We start from the raw sequence: 7,741 nt of genomic DNA, 5'->3' as shown, positions 1-7,741 counted from the left end.
GAGGGCAGAGCCAGCCGCCGCCTCCTGCGCTCGCCCGGGCCGCTCACACTTTTATGCCGCCGCCGCCTGCGATCGACTTTTCCGTTTTTGCAGACTGCGCCAGTTCGCACCAACTTTCCGTCTGAAGTTGCCTTTTTCTGCCTCCTCCTCCTCTTCTTTCGCTCGCTCAGTTCGCCCGTCCGCTGCCTTTTTTTTTTTTTATTGCCTCCTTTCTCTCTTCCTCCTTTGCCACCACCACAACTCGAATAGACGCGCACCCCAAAGCCCCGCGTGGGCCCGGGCGTCCCCCGGGTGCGCCCAGCGGCGGCGGCGGCGGGCACTGTCGGCTCGGCGAGGCTCGGGGCTGGGGTGGAGGAGCGAGCGAGCAGCGGCGAGCGCCTCACGGCCGGGAGCGGAGCGAGAGAGAGACTGAAGGCAGAATTCTGCCTGGGTACCACCTGCCAGGAGAAGAGGAGGCTGACAAACGCGCGCCGGAGCAATTTATAGGCACCCAAGGCACAGAGGAAGGGGAGCCGCTTTGGCATCTCATTGCAGCATCTGCTCTGCTCATCCCACTCAGAGAGAGTTTGGCATTACTCTGACAATGTGGGATTTTTTTTTCGGCCTCTCTTTTTTTCTCTCTCTGCACATGGATGAACAGTGAGATTCTGAATACTCCCTTGCTGAACCAAGCGATGGCAGGTCCTGCTGGACCCACCTGGGGGAGAGAGACAGCTGTGCGACAGCTTTCAGGGCTCAAGGGTCACACCTAAGTCCCAGATTTCCCCACTGCAAGCAGCCCCAGTTGGAGGGTGGAGGTGAAGGTTGAAAGGAGGGTGGCTGAGTTGACAATGTTTCTTTGCTGGCTCCTCTACAATCAGTGCTTCAGGTGTTTCTCAAAATGCCACTTTTAACAGAAGGAGGGCCTTTTAGAATTTTCCAGATGGTAGATGTGATTTTCTTTTAACCTGATGGTTTTCCTCCTCTGCCTTCTAAATGAATAAGATGTTACCCCAAGAACAGCGAGGTATGTTGAAAAGCCAAATAACATTTCTGAGTGAAATAAAATGAACATGTCCACCGCATCTGGGGGAGGGGGGGGGTTGGTCCTTTTTACAAATGCTGCACCGTGGTGAGTGCATACATATGTACTCTACTTACAGGCTTACAGTTCTAGCAGTCTTTCAGGGGATACTGCCAATGGACCTGAAGTTGCATTTACTTAAAGTCGCTAAATGTACGAGAAATAATCACTTGTCAAAATGGCGTCAAAAGATCAAGCAAGGAGCATTTACACAAGTGCTGGCCAAGGTCTTTTCCTAGGATATGGAAGAGTTCTTATAAGCTCCATAGCAGATTTCCCAAATGTACATTGAGGGAGGGGAGAAATAAGAGAAATACAAGAAACAAGAGCCTCCATTCTCAGTGGGTGAGCTGCAGAAGGAACAGGATGGTTTATCATATTACTGGAAGGCTCCCAGGGTAGATATCAGGCAAGTTATCCCACCAACAAATACATAAGACACACAAGAATGGCTTTAAATAAATAAGTAGAATTGATTCCTAAATCATACTTCTGCATTCAGGAGCAACAGATGTCAATCAAACGTGGGTGACATTTGCTTGTCAATAGGAGGATGATGGCTGGGAAGATGGTGACTTATTACATCAGGGTGAGAATGTGAAATGAGAAGCAGGAACAAGTAAGACTACAGCAAGCAAACAATAACATCCTGGGTGATGATCAAGCAGCCTGTGATCTAGTCTGCGGGTGTCACAGCATGGACTTCTCCTTTCCTCCCTGTGCCTCAACCTCCCCGCCCCCCAGCCTACTCCAGTCCCCCCCCCCACCAATTTAATTCTTTCTTTTCTTCTTCTCTGTTTCACAACAAAATAAGGTCAAATGAGCAGACAGAAGGAAACAAAGATTCATTGATTCTTTTAAGAGAAATGTCAGTAGCTCCTTCAAGCCTTGGCTGGGAGAATCAACCCTAAGAAGTGTGCTGTGTGGCCCAGTGGGGTGAGGGTCTCCACCTCCTGGCTACTGACAGAGCCACACTGCTCCTGGAATTGGAAAGCAGTCCTTCCCACTTCTCAAGCCTTTAACTTTTATTTTAGGGTAGTGGTTTTATAAATGTGCGCCTATTGCTTGGGCATAATTGTACACATATTTCCATAATAGTTTTGTTCACATGAGTTGCCTTATTTTCAAAATTTTAAGCAGCAAACACATAATAAGTTCTCTCCTGGCCACAATACTTATTTCCTAACACACCTCTGGATTGCTTCTTAAAAGTCACCTTCCTTTTAGAGGACAAAATGGTGAGGTTTGCTGCCAGCTCTGGGCGGGGGGGGGGCAGGGAGGTAGGATATTAATAAAACTCTGATGCACCAAATTATCAAATTTCATAAGGCCTTTCTATTGCTACGAAGAGTTCTGTAGGTGACACAAAAGGAGTTTTTAAAACGTAGAGATTCATAGAGAAGTTCTCATCAAAACCTCAAGCTATGTGGAGTTTTCCCATTGACTAATCCTTAAGATATATTAGAGTCAAATGCTCATAAAATGCTCATCAATGCTCATAAAATATTAGAGTTGAAATGGACCCTCTGTTCATGCAGATGATAAGACCGAAATGAGCTTCCAGGAGGATCAGCGCCATTCAACGAGCTTGCTGCTTGCGCTCCCCTCTGCACAATATGGATACAGCCCATCCCAGCCTGAGACTGGTCATACTAGTTCTAGTAACTGAGGCTTCCCTCCTTCTACTTTCTCTGATGCCAAAGCAAATTTGATTTTGCAAGTGAGTGCCCTCACATTTTAAAGCTCTGCTAAGATTTAGAAAGGCACTCAGCAGTCATCATTCATTACGAAAGCATTCCCTCCCAGGCCACGTGGCTGACCCCAGACTTTCTATTAACTGCACAAGCCTGGACAACGCATGGATATTTGGCTTTGTAGTGAAGCAATAAATTCTTGGTCTCCTTTCTCTCCTCTAGAAGTGTCTCACTGTGCACTTTGGGGGAACATTTTAGTTCCCTCATGATTTTCAAGGATGGCTTGGTAGTAAACGAACTTATGGCTGGTTTTTGCCACTTTCTACTGCTTGAATTTCCCAGAAGGTTCTCTGCAAAGTTACTCACGCTTCAGCTCTTGTTCCGACAGTTTGGATAAACCATCTGATATGGCATATTACTCATCATCTTTATATGTATATAATAATAGAAAACGTGTCAATTAAAAAATATTTGATTTTCTTCAGTCCTCATTAGAGAACCAAGTTTTCTCTCATATTTGATAAGAATCTTGGAAGTGTGCCCTGGAATCTCATTTCTGCAGCATCTCCCAACTGTCTCTCCAGAAAACACCAGGCTCCCTACTCCCAGTTCCACCTGTACCTGGGCCTTGCAGACCCTCCAGACGATGAAGTCCAATCCAGAAAGCCGTGACTGTAGTTGGATCACAATCCTGTGATTTTCATCTTTCCCACATCATTTCTGTTGCTTGCAGAAAGCTGAGCAGATCCTAAGCACACGACTCCCACACAGACGTGCACGGCCATCCATTAATCATTATTGAGTATCTACGGACAGCACAGCCCTACGCTGGGCTCTTACCAGGCAAACAAATATTTAGTCATGAAAATGATTTCCAAATGCAGCAGCACTTAAGCAGAAATAGCATTTCTTAGAACAGGAAAAAAATAAAATAAATTAACAAACCCAAGGACTGTCTAGAGAATCAGACATAAAAAATACAAAAAAAAAAATTGGAACTAGATCTACTATTTATCTTTAATTTTGTGGTCTCCAATTTGCATTTCAGAACATATACTCCTTTGACTGAAGAACTGTACATTTCTAACTAGAAAGAGTCTGCCTGGAGTTATGTAGGGAAGCCGTATGTCCTGATGGCTTTGGAATCAGATGGGTCTTAATTTGAATCCTAGCTCCCTCATTTAGGAGCTGTGAAAGTTACTTAATCTCCCAGAGGCTCAATTTCCTTTTCTGTAAAGTGGAAATAACACTAATACCTAAATTATAGGGTTGTTGTGAAGATTAAGTGAGTTAATCCAATAATTACAGTGGTACCCAATTTATAATAAGAGCTTAATAACTGCCAACTGTCAACTTCGTATATTGTAGGACGACTGAGTAGTGTATGCCTATGAATTGAATGGAAGAATGCAAGGCTTAGTAAAGGAAGCTGAAACCAAAGGGACTGACTTAAGACAAGTGGCATAAAATGAACAGTAAGTATGACAGACTTGGATAAAACTGACGGGAACACGAAAGTTCTCTAGGAGAGTTGCCGAGGTGTACTCTCCTGTAATACCAAGCAAAACAAAACTCAAAACAAGGATCACATTACCCTTCTCCAAAGTAAGAAGACAAAGTTTTATATCAAGGTCATTTGAATTCACTGTACTTTGATAGCCCAAGTTTTCAGATGGAAGACCTAGTTGGATGTATTAACGCGTGCTTTTTGTCCTCTAGGAATTCCCCAAGTCAACAAGTTGCAAGTGTCTTTAAAAATTATTGTGGTCGTTATTAAGGAACTGTTTCTGTGGATAACGATTCTCAAAGAAGCAAACATACCAGAGAGGGCCGCTTTGTTTTGTTGTTTGTTGGTTTTTTTTGGGTTTGCTTTGTTTTATTTATTTAATTTTTTTTTGAGACAGGGTCCCGATGGAGTGCAGTGGCACAGTCTCAGCTCACTGCAACCTCTGCCTCCCAGGTTCAAGGGATTCTCATGCCTCAGTCTCCTGAATAGCTGGGATTACAGGCATGCACCCCCCATACCAGATAATTTTTGTGTATATATATAATATTTTTTAAGTAGAGACAGGGTTTTGCAATGTTACCCAGCCTGGTCTCGAACTCCTGGCCTCAAATTATCCACCTGCCTCGGTCTCCCTAAGTGTTGGGATTAGAGGAGTGAGCCACTGTGCCCGGCCCTGCTTTGTACATGAACTAGAAGAGCAGTCCCTCTGAAAGACACCTAAGTCATAGTCACAACTGTAGGGAATTTTCAACACGAAACTTTCCATAGAAGGCAATTTGGAAAGCTAGCTTGGCAGGTGTATTGTCAAAAATTATTGAACTGCCAAATGGAGATGGTTACATAAGACTCAGTGTACAATGTATGGCTTCATATTGGTCCAAACTTCTATCAGTCAAGAGAAGGATGAAATCTCAAGTATGGATGTGACACTTTATACCTGCCATGGGTAGAATGTTCAATCCGTATGACCTTACTTGATATAGAATTAAAGGAAAAGTTACCAAGAATGAGATCTGAGAGCTTAGCAAGTCCTCCTAAACTATGGCCATGATAACTCATCATACAAGGAAAATAAGTGAATTCAAAGAACTAAAAGCAGCTGCCATTAGATTATAGGGAACTTTCAAACAAAAGATACATCATAGGAAGTCAGGTGAGAAGCTGTCAACTGGGCAGGCAGTGATAAGAATCGAAGTTGTCTGATTGCACTGTTTTGTTTTGTTCAAAAAACCTAAAGCATCATGCATTTTGAAATCAGTTTGCAGAGAGCCCCCAACACAGCCAGGACGTGCCAAGAGTGACTGATATTTCTAGAATCTGAATCTGGCTCTTGAAGTCATAAGGCCGGAGGAGACATGAACACCAAGAGAAAGTGTATTCAGCTCCATTCCTCTGTGAATGTAGCTTCAGAGCAAGTCACCTTCAACGAGGAGCAGCACATCCTGTAAACAAATACCGTGCCCCTTGGGTACTTATGTGCAACTAGACATATCAGCTTTTCCCTAATGCAGGCAGTCTCTTGGGGGTAGTTCTATAACATGTAAAAGTAGATATAATTTGAAACCACAATCCTGAGAGTAAATTGTGAAGGTATTTTAGATTTGTAATAAGTTGCAGGAGGAGAAGAGAGAAGACAAAAGTAACCTATCGTAAGTGGCTGTATGTTCCATATAAGTAATTGTATCCCTCACTGTTTCCCATTGAAAGTAGCTGTAATAATTCATGCTTTAATTCATTAATCAGTAATTTAGTCTCTGGCTCTGGAAAGTGGAAAAAGTCCGTAAAAGTTGGTCCTACTGAGATGGAGATTTGGAGTTTTCGTTTTTCCAGATTAGTCAACATACAAGTAGAAACCCTTACACCTGCCAATACCCACAAAGGTGTCTCTGTTTTCACACAGGCCCGTCTAATTACATATCAGCAGTTAAGATGTTTCTCCCCATTCTAGCCGCTTCTAAGATGCTAATGATCCTGGGAGTTTTAGCAGCCTGCTGCTGCGGTGTTTGAACCATTCCAGTAAGCCAGCAACTTTGCAGGGACAAGGACAGAGGTAAGGTTTGTTTGTTTGGTTGGTTGGTTTTTGTTTTGTTATCCATGGGCGCCTTTGTGAAAAAAAGTTAAAACGATCAATTACATTAGGGGATTAACTGAACATGTCTATTATCCAATAGGATATCCATTATCCATTATGTATTTACATTTGTGTGTATGCCTTCCATTATGCATATGTATATTATTTCTTTTACATTTACTGTTAAGAATTTGTTTTTGTATGTAGGCAGAGGGTCTCAATGGCTACATAATGAGGGTCAGATATTGAGTACCCATGATGGTTTCTTCTTGTCCAAAGCCCCAGTACGTAGGAACATTGTTCTGTAATGACACAGACAACCGACTGGCCCTCTGCCCATGTTCCTCCGGAATGAGGGTGGCATTCAGCCTCAGTGGCAGTTTTTGTAAAACTTCTTGAACAGAAAAGAGAAAAAAAAATAGGAGCGAATTAAAAGGGATTTTAGGAGAAGCATCCTCAACAAAAATCACGCACTGGGCCAAGCACGGTGGCTCATGCTTGTAATCCCAGCACTTTGCGAGGCCGAGGTGGGAGGGTCACTTGAGTCCAGGAGTTCGAGATCAGCCTGGGCAACATAGGGAGACTTCATCTCTATGAAAAATAAAATAAACAATTAGCCAGGCCTGGTGTTGTGATGGTGTCACTGCACTCGAGCCTGGGCAACAAATTGAGACCCTCTCTGTCTCAAAAATAAAACACTTTTTTAAAAAATCATGCACTGAGTCTAAACTACACAATCAAAGTTTCCTTCAGAAATTCTGAAAGAGCCAGACGGCCCTATTCCAATGCTTTAATCTAATGTTTGACTGCACTGGTTAGTCAGTGCAGAATTCTGCACTGGTTAGTCAGAATTCTCTGGGTATATCCATTCTATTGTCTTCTCAATGTGTAACATTTAATTCCATTTTATCTAAAGCACAGAAGAAGAGAAGTGGACTTCGCTGACCATTCCTCTTCCTCCAGCCTTTCCCATCTCCAAACTGTCTCACACAGGTGTCAGTGGTCATCTTCCTTTATCAACTGCTCACAGCCTGTGCCCACTCAGCTCAGAAACAATGATATCCTTCCTTGTTGTCCACGTTGTCAGAAAGTCTGACTCCGTGGTGCCAGGCCCTGAACCATGGGTGCAAAACTTCTCTTAAATTCCCAGGTTTCATTTTCATAACTGGCCTTCTCTTCTACTCCATTGTTCAGTTATCGGGTATTCACACCTCAAATGGCCTTGTCATTTCTCATTTTGCCTTCCCCTTGACTCTCTCAACCCACCTCCTCCCTCTCTTTCTCTGTCTCTTTTTTATTTTTATTTTTTAGACGGTGTCTCATTTTGCAGTCCAGGCTGGAATGCAGTGGCATGATCATGGCTCACTGCAGCCTCCAGCATCCAGGTTCAAGCAGTCCTCCCATCT

The sequence above is a fragment of the Colobus angolensis genome, unplaced genomic scaffold, assembly GCF_000951035.1.
Source record: "Colobus angolensis palliatus isolate OR3802 unplaced genomic scaffold, Cang.pa_1.0 Scaffold63, whole genome shotgun sequence".
Taxonomy (NCBI): domain Eukaryota; kingdom Metazoa; phylum Chordata; class Mammalia; order Primates; family Cercopithecidae; genus Colobus; species Colobus angolensis.
Note: the sequence above shows the minus strand (reverse complement) of the source record.